The sequence below is a fragment of the Sinohyriopsis cumingii genome, unplaced genomic scaffold, assembly GCF_028554795.1.
Source record: "Sinohyriopsis cumingii isolate HCF-2022 unplaced genomic scaffold, ASM2855479v2 utg000160l, whole genome shotgun sequence".
Classification (NCBI taxonomy): Eukaryota; Metazoa; Mollusca; class Bivalvia; order Unionida; family Unionidae; genus Sinohyriopsis; species Sinohyriopsis cumingii.
This window is the reverse complement of record NW_028315873.1, coordinates 7,582,663-7,598,587: the sequence shown is the minus strand read 5'-3', so window position 1 is coordinate 7,598,587 and position 15,925 is coordinate 7,582,663.

Here is a 15,925-nt window from a genome sequence, read left to right as displayed (position 1 = left end):
GAGACTAATTATATAACCTCCGTCGGTGGGTGGTGGGTGGTGGAATCTTTTAAAATAGGAAAATTTATTTGGTGTAAGGTCTTTGATTAACGATCAACATTAGTTAGCAATACATACATATAAATTAAACAAAATGAAAACTGAGTCAAGAACATCGAGGAAATGAAAATCTTAAAATATGGCAATACTATCTCTAAGCCGGAAATCTGGAAACCTATCTTGATTCAAAGGTTGTATAAACCCACCCATCCCACCACCCGACTTCCGTCCCTGACAGTAAAACGACACTGTATGTTCTGAATATTTTAGTTTTTGTTCTTAAATATACGCTGTAGCAACATACGGTTATTACTAATGTACAAACTGTCTGCATGGTTTTTCTTGATTATTAATGACTACGAAATACATAAATTGTTATTTTGTGGGAATTCTGGCAGGAGTTTAACACGGAGGGTGTGAAGAGTAATCAACCGTACAGAAAGTAAATGCTTAAATAATGTTGCAAAGCAAATCAGTCAAAAGTATACATATTATTATCGACCTTTTGGATAATCACGCTTTGTTTGATATTCAATCAACTTCCTTACTCGAATAAATTAGTCAAGATCCCGTGAAGAACGATCCATTTTGTCAGGGTGTGGAGAAGATGTGTGTCAGATGTCCCCTACTCCTTAGGGTTCTTGGTTATCTATATCTAGGAGATGATCGGCCATAGTGTTTTTGCCCCGATCTGTTAATTAATATAAAAAAACATATGAATTTAATGTACAGAATATAGAGAACTGATCAGAGATATATCAGGGTGTGGAGAAGATGTGTGTCAGATGTCCCCTACTTCTTAGGGTTCTTGGTTATCTATATCTAGGAGATGATCGGCCACGGTGTTATTGCACCGATCTGGTAATTAATAAAATAACATATGAATTTTATGTACAGAATACAGAGAACTGATCAGAGATATAAAACAGGATAACTCAAACCCTAGTCTTTAAAATACAATTTTATCAATTACACGAATAAAATGAAATCAAACGTGACGTTTATATAATTCCCATTCTTTCAGAAACTTAGTTACACAATTTTTTGACTCTCAGTTACACTTTCTTATATTGATAGAAACTATTTCATCAGATGCCGATCACCTCACTCTCTCTCTCTCTCTCTCTTTCTCGTTAGCCTATTTTGTTCATCAACCTCTTGGTTGCGGACTGTACTCTTTATCCCCACAATTCAGGCGTTTGTAGAACTATTTTCTCTTTCTTTCAAAACAAGAAGATAACATCGAACCTAATTACATATCAAGTTTGTCCATCTACTGGGATCAACAAATATTCCCACTCTTTTGCATCAGGTTTAGTCTATCAGGATTCAACAGAACTAGCTATGGTCATTCATACTTAATACACACTCACGAAATTATGATAATAAATCTATGCCTTGATATCGATCACCACATACTATGATTACCATGAAATAATTAGACCTAGTTGATATTAGTATGGTCCTTATGTTGCCTTAAATTTACCAGCTGGACTACACACTACACACAGCTGAACGACACACTACACACAGCTGAATGAATAATAATCGCAGCCGAACTACACACTACACACAGCTGGGCGACACACTAAACGCAGCTGAACTACACACTACACAGCTGAACGACACATTAAACTCAGCTGAAATACACACTACACACACCTGAAGGACACACTAAACGCAGCTGAACTGCACACTTGACACAGGTGAACGACACACTAAACGCAGCTGAACTACAAACTACACACTGCTAAACTACACACTACACACAGCTCAACGACACACTAAACGCAGCTGAACGACGCACTACACACAGCTGGGCGACACACTAAACGCAGCTGAACTACACAATACACACAGCTGAACGACACACTAAATGCAGCTGAACTACACACTACACAGAGCTGGGCGACACACTAGACGCAGCCGAACCACACACTACACACAGCTGAACGACACACTAAACGCAGCTGAACTACACACTACACAGTTGAACTACACACCACACAGAAGAACGACACACTACACACAGCTGAACAAAACACTACACACAGCTGAATGACACACTAAACGCAGCTGAACTACACACTAAACACAGCTGAGCTACACACTAAAACCAGCTGAACGACACACAACACACAGCTGAACGACACACTAAACGCAGCTGAACTACACACTACACACAGCTGGTCGACACACTAAACGCAGCTGAACTACACACTACGCAGATGAACTACACACTACACACAGCTGAACGACACACTAAACGCAGCTGAACTACGCACTTCACACAGCTGAACTACACACTACACACAGCTGAACGACACACTACACAAGGCTGAAATACACACTACGCATCTGAACGACACACTACTCTCAGCAGAACTCCACACTAAACACAGCTGAACGACACACTACTCACAGCTGAACTCAACACTACACACAGCTGAACGACACACTACTTACAGCTGAACTCAACACTACACACAGCTGAACGACACACTACTCATTTATCGGTTGAAGAATATTCACAGTTTTATTACACACGAATTAATGGAGTTCACGTATTATTCTAGCTATGTAACTTAGCTAATTATCGATTCATTTACATACATCTGATATACAGTGAAACTATTTCTCAGCATAAATTATACAACTCATGTAAGAGAAGTAATTTACATATTAACGTTAAAACCGCATGAACCTTTACTATACGTTATTACTGAAAACTAAATCCGAACTCATATGAAATGAACGATAATTTTCTGAATTCAATGAAAAATTGCAATATGAGTTTACATAATAGAGGTTAAGCTTTTGTAAGTTTACATCAATGAACACACCGTATGTAATCGATACTAACCCTGTTATTTAACTGAGAGATGTGCACCTTCCCACGCAGCTGATATCTCTCTTTCCTCGTTCTCAACTTTGCGACACTCGTCCCTAAGACGGTTTCTTTAACAAGGTAGTATACTTGATATTTCTCTTCCCGGCGTCTTACAGAATATGAGACTGATTATATCTGCAAGAAGAACTATTTAAAAACCTCCAACTTCGTCGGAGAGCAAACTCTTTTCGTTACCTATCAGGATTACTACTTAAACCTACTAAAACCTTGATCATTCCCATCAATGTTCGATCCATTATATCTAGTTCGCCTTTACTGATAGCTATTCAGGAGAAAAAATATCTTATGGCAACTGTTTCAAATGGATCACAATATCCCAATCTTATCCCGCTGATTCCTTTCACGCAGTACATTTTACTGTTATAACCTCGCGTTAACATTGCATTCATGTATGTTCTTAGTTGCTAAATGTGCGATTCCTATACAGATTCAATTCATGCCCCAAGCAGAGCAGATTATATCCCTAGTAGTCAATAACGTATTGCGGGACTAGCCACTATATCAATCTTAACGTTTATGTGTCACGCTGACTACGAAAAAAGCACTTTTAAATTATACTACATATACATTATTGTAAAACATGTTTTACCATTATATATATCAGATCGAATTGTTTCATAGCAAAACCCGCATGCGACTTGTTCAGCGATTTGCACAGTTTGATCGAAATCATCATTATCAGAGATGGGAGCGTGAGTATTCCACTGAAACCCTCAGGTATTCAAAATTCGAGCAGATGATATAATGGACTTTCATCTTTCGTTGTGCTTCGGTAAAATTGGCATCGTTTTTACCGGGCTCTTGCATGATTATGCGCTGTGGTTTTTCACTGATGCCACTACAGTAAATGCTGCAAGTGGTACACAGTTCCTGAGTTTTAAACACATTCAAGTAGTGTCTGAATGGATATTTCTTGGTATGATTCTTACTATGTCGGTAAAGTAGCAGAGCAAGAATCTTTATCTAAAAGTAGTCCAACATCGATACTGATTTTTTTATTTCACTCAGCTGCAACTCAGCCTGGGTTCGTCCGTATTATCCATGAGGCGATAAGGTTAGTTTATAAGGCCTTAGTCATTACTTAACACATTAAGAACTATACTTGGATTAATTGTTTCAAAAGTGTTTATGGTACCTTTGGGAACCTGCACTGAACATTCAATATCAACAAAGTTGAGTTCCCCCAGGTATAGTTGGCATTCTCGATCAAGACTTGATTATCACTGTCTGGATATCCATTTAGAACATATCTTGTCAATGTTGTTTTTATACGTTTATATCTGAACTAGGCGGGACCCAGTTTGGTGTTGCTCTGTAACCGGATTCTCGAAACGGTTGATTCGGTGAGAGATATACCTAGCCGTACTCACACCTTTTGAGAATCCGTCACGCTCCTCTATCGGTGTGTTTCTTCAGTGTTTCAGGAATCTTTGAAATGCATCTTCCGATTTCACCACTGATAGAGGTTTAGGATTATGCGGGTACTACTGTAAATCCAGGGTATACTATTTTAAATCCTTTTAATGGCTAAGTGTCATAACCAGATGAGCACCAAGGACAATGTCCGGTTTAACCCTAGCATGGCCAAAGATTTGCATCACCGCTACGATTCTGGGAAATATATTAGCCAAAGGATGGCGAATGTCTTTGCCTGACGTCTGTGTAGGTGGACCAAATACCACGTGACTGTCCAAATAACCACTAGCGTTTTGAAATTTTGATTCGGGTAAATGTGATTGATGTGTCTTTGCACGAACATACTCATCTGATACAGTAGGAATAGCAGATGGGAGACTAAGACGACGGTAGTGTTCATACTCATCTAAATCGCAAGAATGTCAGCTTGTCTTGCATCACTGAGTATTCGGATATTGTACTCATATTCATATTGTCTTAATTGCTGTATCGTTGTTTTGTTTCCTATTATTGTTGTTGTTGTTGCTGTTTCTGCAATGACAATCGATAGTGGATTAAGAACAAATATTGGTCTCAATAATTCAAGTATGTCTTCCTGTCTCGTATGACTTGGCATGCATATTCCATGCTGTCGCACGATCTGATTTAGCTGCGGAACAGTGAGCATGTTTATCATAAAGAGAGGGTGAAGCGTCTATCTAGTTGTGTAATTCTATAGATGAATTCCTTTATGTTTTGTATTTTACCAGGATCAATCCTGGTCATAATTTCATTTATTTTGAATTTTTTGTTCTTATTTGTGTTTCTTCAGCCACATGTGTTTGTGGTTTTGATTTATTTATGCGCGCTTATAGCAATCACAAACAAATCCACAAGGCAGGCAAAGCTGATTACGTGATTTGACACCAATGGCGCATTTGAAGCAGGGGCTTGCACCTAGCCATCACGTTACACCTGCATATATATTTTACAATACTGATAATAGCATTTTCTGCCTGAAAGTTCGTGTTTTCCAATACAGTTGTTTTGTCCTAATGCCATGGAGCCTTCTATACATACACGCGAGTGTTATGTCTAATTGCATACACCTTGCCAATAGCGCAGATGTGTCCGTCTCTGCTCTATCATCTCCGTTTCTGTACTAGCTCGTGGGGCCCCGTGTGGCTGAGTGGTACACAGGCCTCTTCGTTACGGACAAATGTCATCTCACATCAGTCTGCGTGGGTTCGAGTCTCGGATTCAGTCAATACGCGTATGTGACAAAGCTTGCCAGCAGCTTCTCGTGGTTCGGCGGTTCTTTTTTCGGGGTTTTCCCGGGGTCTTCCTCCACCATTAATACTGGCCGCCATGTATAGTCTACCGTGTGCTGAAAAATGGCGCTAAACCAAACAACAACAACAACAGGTAGTAAACTGATCACACGACCTGCTCGACAAAAAGCCTGATGGACTCCGTCATTACGTCATGACATTATGGCACCTCGAGGTATAGATCAGGTTTTCTCAGATAAAATACCTCGTTCATATTATGAGCATCAAAGTATTTTGCAATTTAATTAAGATAAATTCCAGTGCTATGTCAGCCCAAAGTAGATCGAATGACCCATCACGACAGAATGCTGCGACACTCCGCGCGTTAGAATCCTATAACATCACATTTGTTAGGGAGCTGGTAAATTTCCTCAATCGTTTTGGTGCTAAAATTGCAGTCGGTGAGCGGCAGATCTTCTTACTAATAACGCATTTTGTAGAATATCGTGTGACAAGTAGTTCAGGCCCAATCGCATTTGTCAAATTACCCTGCTCTTGAGTCCCTTCCACACTGACCTCATCAAAAACGTCATTTGCTTCAGAGGCATTTTTTAGTTATGCTTATTTTGCTGGTGTAAATCAAATCACATGCTAGAATGGCCGTGTACAAAAAATGAAGCTTTATACGAAAATGAAAAATACAAGCGTAATAACGTGAACTCGAAGCTTCAAACCGACCGAGGTGTTCTCTAATTGTGTTAGCTCAGTTTGATACTTTATCGTTGTTGTCTGTTTTCAAATTTGTATGTGTCTTTTGTTTACCAGCTGGACAAACATTTGTGGTCATCTTCTCTCTGCTGTTGTTTTGGTATCCAAATATTTTATCAAGACCTATACGATATCGCGACCAAGGATCATGTAAATGTATAGTGATCATCCGTGTGGGGTAACTTGCGCTTTTGAAAAGACATGTTTAAACTTAATCATATCCATGTTTTTACAACACCACGTTTGATGAATGTTTCGCAGAATATTTGCATCAAATCCATTAAAGACAACTAAAATATTGCAGGTATTTCTGATCACTTTAGGTATTTGTGTATATCGCTGAGTAACGTACATCCCATCTATATTTTTATGCCTGCCTCAAGAAAATATCTGAGCTGGATTTTATTGTTAGTTCAGCAAGTAGATATAAAGAAGCGAAACCATTATCAAATAAAACAGCAACTGAAGTTGCTTCTGCGTTTGAACAAATTTATCAACATGGTGGTCAATGATGGCCACATTTACTACAAGTTGATCCTGGCAAGGAATTTCTTGATGCAGTATCATCTCTAATGAAAAGAACATATTGTCCAATCAGACGAGGACATACCGTAATTTATAGTCATGAGGCAATTGTTGAACGATTTAATCGAACACTTGCTGCTTGTTTATTTGGATATCAGTATGTGAATGAAATAATTCAGAAAGACAAGCGATCTCGTGAATGGAATGGAAGACTACCAAGTACATATCTGCGTTCAATAACGAAACTACTCGTGAGATTTCTTTGAAAATTCCCAATGCGATCAAATGAAACGATATATCAATACAAAGACGTCAGTTACATTCAAGACAGGTCAGCATCACATTTTCGCGTGTGTGACCAGACCTCTATTAATTCTATCTACGGTATACTGATTTGGATTACTTTTTTTAATACTGCCACAGCATTACTGTCTTACAGCTTGCACAATGATTATTCTGGCGTTGTTACAATGCCATGATAGATTCAGCGTGGAGATCAACGTCGCTTTTAATTTTTGTCACATTGTTTATAACTAACTAATTTATTCTTTACTACATCATCGCCATTGCTAGCAGTTTGATTATTATTTTCTGTGAAGTCTACAATAACCATCCCTAGATGAGATATTCTTCTAACACGAGACACTGCAAGATGAACTATGTTTGACCACTCAGTACGATCATCCAAACATTATTATCAGAAATAGTTAATCCTTGACATGAATGAATCGGTATAGCATATCTAGCGTCCAATGATTTGTTCATTGATAGAACATCCTTAACAACAGTGACAGGATCTAAAACAATATCATTTAATACAAGATTTTGTTTCCTTGACTCTGTACCTGAAATTTCAACTTCGATATTTTGCCGTCGCGTATTGGTCGATAACATTGTGCTAGATACTAACATATAAAAGAAAGTAACTCTGTCAGGTAAAAGATAGAGCGATTAAACAGTTATCTCGCCTGAATTTTACAATAGTTTTCGCTTATAAATATAAGAAATTTTTGTTAATTATTTTTCTCTCATAGTGTTGCAAATAATATCGCTGGTTTCAAAGAAATGCAAGCAAACATATCTGGGTTCTTAGTACAGAGAAATTCAACGTCAATGAAATACATTGGACTAAGTCCCCGATATATTCAGTGGATATACCTATGTCTGATAAAGGTAGAGCCTGTAATCTTGTAAATAATTTTTTTACTGGTGAACAATGTATTTTCGGTTGTTTTGTTAAGAAAGAGTGTCCTTATTTGTCCGAATCTGTTGGGTTTCTTGCTTCATCTAGGTTTTTCAACGAAAATAATTAAGAAATATTTATCCTCTGAGCCTGATAGAATATCGTTTTGGCAATCTAGTGGTTCATATGAGGCTTGTGCCGTCCATCGAATTAAATTAATTGAGTTAATGTTCTGCTGTCCATAGAACTAATATTGTATATATTGTACATATGATACTATATCTACTTAGATCTAAGATTGTAAATATTTCGTACCCTCTATCGTTTGGCTTCCTAGGAGTTCACATGTTTCTGTTTTGTCTAGTGTTGTTTAGTTACTTCCATTTTACTTTTAGTATCATTTATTTTATACAGACATGTATGATATCATGAATTTCGAAAATTATAATGTTATTATTTATGAAATTAAAAATTACATATTAATGATATAAAAATATCTGATCCTGATTTCTTTATATTTGTATTTGTGATTTTGAATCATTGCCACAACGAACGTTTGAAGTTAAATATAAATTACAAGCGGAATATCAGTTCAATAAGCTGATTCAATGATCTATGTTTCAATCCTTTGCAACAGTCCAAGATACAGAAGTTGAGCAATTCGTTGGTCTGTTACGCGCAATTGAAAATATTAGATTATAATTATCTCATGATTACGAAACCAAACGAAATTGTGAATACACGATTAAGACAATTGAGAAAGATTATGTCAGATCGTGAAACGATCCATGGTGAAAATAAAAGTGCTGTGAAAGCGGAAGTAGTAAAAACATCACTGATGAAAGTGAATGCTACGGCGACAGCGAAGGCTTTCGATTTGTCTGAGATAACATATTATGAAAAGTGAAAAACAATGGCAAAGTCAGTAATGATTGTAAACTTGATATCTCCAAATAATAACGTGCACTATTTATTCTGATCATACTATTTATTCATATTATAATATTTATTCAGATTATAATATTTATTCCGATTCCAATTTATTTTTATTCGTGTATTAAAATGTATCCTGGAGTTTGTAAAGGGGTTCAGATTAATATTTTAGTTTTATAATATTATTTGTTCTGAAACAGTCATATGTATACTATTTTTTGCATAATTTAACCCAACAAATTATGAAATCTGTCCTATAATTATAATTTCTTGTACCATTTACACGCAATAATAAGGAATTCAGTCCTATATTTATTATTTGTAGTATCATTTACCCCACCAAATTTTAAAATCTGAATGATTTTCATAAGTTTTAGTAGCATTTACCCTAGGGAATTCAATAATTAGTGAAAAATAAAATTTATCTGATAATAATATCTATTCAAATAATAATACTCATCCTTGATTATGTCAAGGGTATGAGATTTAGTTTTATTAAGATTATGATATTTAATCAGATTATAATATTTACCCATGACTTTGTCAAGGGATTCAGATGTAATTTTATTCAGATGATACTAGTTACTCTGATTCAATCCTATAATTATTATTTTTCGTACCATATCCCCAAACAAATTAAATAATCTGAATGATTTTCATAATTTCGCGTACAATTTACTCCATCAAACTAAAACGTCTGACTGAAATTTACAACAATATTGACTATAATAATATTTGTCTGATAATAATATTTATTCCTATAATAATATTTGTCTGATAATAATATTTATTCTGTTAATAACATTTATTCTAATAATAATATTTATTATGTAATTTTCTGTTTTAAGTAGGATTTTCATAATTTCGAGTACTATTGAACCCATCAAATTATAAAATCTAACTAATTGTCGTTATTTTAAGAAACTTTTACCCCATCAAATTATAAAATCTAACTAACATGACTTTGTCAAGGTTGAAATTCATTTTTCTTAAATCTGAACAAGAATCAGTTAAAAAAAATATTCTGCCTTTACTTTGTCAAAGATAGTATATTTTATTTCCCCTGATTTTGAATCAGGATTAAAAATCAATCACGAGCATGAGGATCTATGATCTGACATATAAATTCAAATTCAAAACTTCATATTGCAAATCAAGAAGGTGTTTAGACTGGTCAGTAAGTTTGAAATGTTTCCTTGATAATAGCGGATTATTACATCGCAAATAACCTGGATTAATCGTTTCTTGTACGATCAAATACACATGAGGCAATTGAGGCGTACATTTTTATAAAATATATACCTGCTGAGGCTGACTAGATTTATCAAGATCAACTTGATAGCTGCCATCAATTGCATCATATAGAAGATTGAATGCGATCATTAATGTTATATTCACAACACCTGGTAAAATATGACGTCCTCCATACGGATCATTATTATACTTGGGAACATCTGGTGGTAGGGCTGTTTTTCTCCAGGACTCGACGGTTTTAGAAAAACATTTATTGATAAGATCTTCTGTAATCGTATAATCTTTTAGGAATAATTGCTTAATTGTTGAAACACGATCTACTCTATCACCACGATAAATTATCTTTTCAATGACAATTTTATTGGCAAATTCAAGATCGTGAATAACAGTTTTCTAAATCGGACGTATATTCTTACACGTTTGTACGTTCGCAGTAAATCTGATTCATGTATATAGTATTCCATCACTTAAACATGGTGATATTAACGAAAATAAGTTAGGTATGCTAGCGTCATCTCTATGTAACTTTATTATACATTCATGTAGTTTATTTTCGCTACACGCACATATTTTGTTTTGCGATGATATAAAGAATACTAGCAATTGTTGTTGCACCTGAAAAACAAAATATGATAACTGCTGGTGATGTCATTGTTATTGTTGAATAGCAATATGCAGGTTCCAGCGATAACAGTGGTCGCCGAATAGACAATTATGTCAGTGACATCTACACGTCTGCGATATTTTTTAAAACTTTTACGGTATACTAGTCAACGATCAGTTTGTTTTGCCACTCACATACTTCATTGTATCCAAAACGTTGAACGTTGACCGGAAGGCTCATTATATTTTAAGTAGGTGTTAGTTTAGGGACTAATTCAAGACACCAATAGTAAATCAAGCCCATTTTGTTCCCTCGTTATTTTCCTCCAACACCAGTAACATAGATCCAGAGGTTCCAGTAAATTGATAACTCCGTGGTATCATAGTGGATATTGTAAATGATATAACGCAAAGTACTGAGAACCTGTATATTATGATAACCTTAGCCCGATGCTTAATGGATTTATTGAGTGGTGACCAGAATGCTTGTCCAGACGCTAGTGTATATACCACACTATCGGTAATCTCTTTAAAGTCGGAGAGTTGATTGCCAATTAATGCTGGCTTTCCAAACAAATCATCAACACTTCCATTTATTCTCTTGCGATAAATCAAAAATATGTTTACGTGAGTAATATAATCAGATCTAAATGTGGTCAGTTCATTATTAATGGAAACTAACGAGTTCATCATTATAAGGTTTCTATTGTCGATGTATTTATTTGTTACAACGTCATTGTCTATTCAGGTTCTCGAAGACCAGTAATTCTATGATTAGACATATTGAGAGAACCAGCTATTGATTAAAACGACATTGGGCGGTTATACCGTCTACATGTATGCTCGTGCACGAATTTATGAAGTGATATTGTTGTTGATGACACAGAGACCGAATACAGCAATATCTTCACGGCCACATATGGGCGGATCGGTTATTGTCTGTGTTGGTAATGTTGAATACCAGACTGCAGGAATACTACGTATTCCAGCTTTGACTTATTTTAACAAGTCTTTTGGTAGCGCCAGTCCAAACGAATTGAAATAAACAATTGCGCGTGGATCAATGGCTTATGCAGCTCAATGAGTACCAAGGCGAAAATGTGTAATGAGATTAATTATACCGGTTTCAACATTGTTTGGTTGTTTTGGTAATTGGTCATGCATAAAAACTCCTATGAATTGCTTGATATTTAATTATTTAGCAGCATCAAGTTAATCAAAATTGAACATAGGGCGGAGAAGCTTTACATTGTCCCGGGAGTCCTAAATCCCTTTCGTACCAATGGGGGTTTCCTGGTAGTCGTGGACCTCGTCCATTTTTGGAAGATTTTATTTATTTTCCTATTACTTTCTTTAATGCCATCCCAGCAGCAGTTCCAATAGCACAAAGTGCAGATGATTTTGCAAGAGATGGGGCTGCAGCGGCTAGTAAGGCTGGTAGAGCTGTAAGAGGTGGAAGTATACCATCCGTCTTAGCGATGTCTTTAATAGCGTCAGCAGAAAGATAAAGTCGTACACCGGTCTTAGATCAGTTGGCCTCTTTAAGTGCCTGAGTTTACGTTCTTATAATGATATTTTCTTCGGACCACCTGCTATATATTATTATCTAGTGATATTTGTATTCCACAATTCCTTTCTTTATACTGATTGTAAGTTTTTAATCTGACCAGGAGTCAGAGAACACTGTCATTATTATATGACGTTATAACATCATGAGCTATTTAATTACATGTTTTCTACTGGGGAATGAATGACTCTCATTTGTCCACGAATTCGTCAAGTAACATTGTTTTCTCGCTGTGTATAATAGCGGTTGATCTGTACCCCATATGGTAGTCCAGCTACACGAACTAACAAGTGTATATCAACGACAGATTGCCGGAATAAATCTAAATAAGTAATAGATTGGATACAGCGTTGTGAAATACCGCTGATTTATTTGCGAACCAGAATCAACATTCTGATCACGCCCCGTGAAAATTCAGCAAAGCGTCATCAAAAGGTTATTGATTTCCGTTTATCTCAAAGCAACTTTAGAAACACCAAGTGTGTCAAATGCCATTGGATTTCGTTTCTACGAATCTAATCTGGCATTTACCTGAAATGCGATAAATATATGTCGTGATGCTGACACTCCCTGTTGTGATGCTATCTGACATGTGAATAACCCAGCAGCATTACTTTGAATACTGTCTGTGGTCGTTGTCATCGATGATAATCTTGATTTACCACCCAGACTCGTAAAAGAAAGTAATCGTTGTTCTTCGTCGATCGATGGAGAAATTCCTGGCATCCACAGCGAAGTTTTTGTTAGTACTACCTTACCAGCATCAGCTGCTTTGGGTTGCCAGATTGTTGGCGGCTTTCTGACAAGTACAACGGTGAGTTTAGCTCCAAATATAAATTTTCTGACATTTCTACAGAATCCAAATATATGTGATAGTGGATTCACACATGCAAAATGTTCTTCTCCATTTAACATTGACCTAGCTGTGCAAGATTCTTATGCATTTCAATGCCGTGGACATAATGACAAGACCGAGTCTTATGTTGTTATTCCGATTTATGATATGTTGCTGAGTACATTATGAAATAGTATCAGATGTAACAAAATGCGATATATTCGGGTAGATTTGAAAACCTACATTTTCTTCCTGTCAGCAGCATTTAGCAACATTTATTTTCCGTCTTCTTGTCGGTGACTTTGAATACATCTGTATCATGTTGTATGTGTTTGTGTGTGTGTGTGTGTGTGTGTGTGTGTATGTGTGTGTGTGTGTGTGTGTCTGTTTGTGTGATGAGGGCATATAATATAATGGTAATTGGTAGTGTTAGTGCCATAATGTAACTGCTTGAAATGAGTGGCGTACAACATTAATCATCCAGTGTGCATTCAGTTGCGTTCTATAATAATTTAACTACTTGTGGTGAGTGTCATATTGTAATATACACACCGAGTATGGTTATCGACAAACATTATCAATCTAACGTCTTATAGTGCAATACGTACATTATTAATCTAACGTCTTATATTGCTAGACGTACATTATCAGTTTAACGTCTTATAGTGTTATACGTACATTATTAATCTAACGTCTTATATTGCTAGACGTACATTATCAATCTAACGTCTTATATTGCTAGATGTACATTATCAATCTAACGTCTTATAGTGTTATACGTACATTATCAATCTAACGTCTTATATTGTTAGATGTACATTATCAATCTAACGTCTTATAGTGCTAGACGTACATTATCAATCTAACGTCTTATATTGCTAGATGTACATTATCAATCTAACGAATTATAGTGCTAGACGTACAGTATTCATCTAGATGCTTATATTGATAGTTACACAGAATTAATCAAGCTGCTTATATGCAGTGGTCACATGACATCGTCACGAACCATTAATACAGCTTGTAGTGCGTGGTCAAAAAATAATATATATGTATGTAGTTAGTTGCATTCGGTATTAATACAGTGGCAATACGTTAGTGTGATACAGTATTAATCTAACTGTTTTCTGGTTAGTGTCAGACAGACTTAAACTAACTACTTTTAATGACTACTTTTATTGATCGAACTCAGTCGAAAGCCTTATAATATTAATCTAACTCAAGTTAAGAGGAATGGCGACTTGATGTAACTATTTAATTTGAGTGTCAACGGAGACATCTGGTGTCACTAAATTGAAATCTATTAATCAGTTAGAATTTCCAACTAGAAATAATTGTTTCAAAATGGTAATCTTGTTTCCAATCCAAATAGTAGAAATAATTACAATTACGCAACTATAATACGAGAACCAGTCTCTTACAAGTTAAAGAGGATAATAAAGGTGTATTTTTTTAAAAAAAGTTTATTTATTTGCATGAACACTTCAACAATGATTAGTTAACTAAGCGTACAAAAAGCCATTAAAACGATTGTGTCAAAGTCAAAGATGTGGAATCCAATTGACATTTGAATACAGTTGTATTAGCCACAGGACAGGAAGAAAAACAGAAAATACTTCAACAAAACATAGTTCAACAACAAATGGTGCCCTTGAATATTGCATAAGGATATTTTTAAAAAAAATAATTCACTAGTAGATTCCACCATGACATCAAATAAGAAATTAAGTAATTACAACATTATCAAAAGACGATTACTGAGCATTGAATGTATCAATTATAAATCATAGTTAATGGTCAGTCTTTTTATTCATTTTAATGCGAACTATCAGGGCGGGCATTTCGTGTTTCCTTGCAAGATTATACAAACCTCGTGCGTAGTGTTGGTATTAAAAGAAATGACATTCTTGTTACTCGTGTTTTCAAGGTTATTGGGTTTCATATCTTGTCCACTTGATCGATTTCGAGAAAGCGTATTAAGCCTAGTGAAAATACCATATACAAAATGATATATTTAAACGAAAGCCTAACCTAATAATCCATTTTTAAAAGTAGCATCTAACAAATAAAGGTGGGCAACCCTCTCAAGGCTACCTGCAACAGATGGGGTTAATTCAAAGCAGCATATATTGACACTATACAATAAGCAGTATTGCACATTGCCCTAATTAGGGATTCATTATACCTGACACTTTGATGATAGCGATGGAGGAAAGAATGTGCACACTATTGAATGTCCATTACACACAAGCTTAAACAGAGTTCCAAATGGGGCTGAGGGCTTAAATTATCAAACTATCAAGCTGTTTGTTTGCATGTCTGCGTATTAAATGATATTCATGACACTCCTCAAAATCCCGTCTTATTTCTCTTGTGGCGGAAACCAATTATTGCTTTTTTCTTCCGTATATTGAATACTTTGGGGACAAGTGTCAAAATTCAATTTTGTTAATTTGAATTGAGGCAATAACTGATTTGGAAGGAAATAAAAACGTGTAGATCCGGTTATTAAGGTCTTTATTAAGATCGAAACAGTGTGAATAGGTCAACTTGCAAGATTTATGTCCATATGTGCTATACATTCAGTGAGAAACACGTCATATGTTGCGTTTAGAAAGTTTCCTTAAGAAAATGTACATGT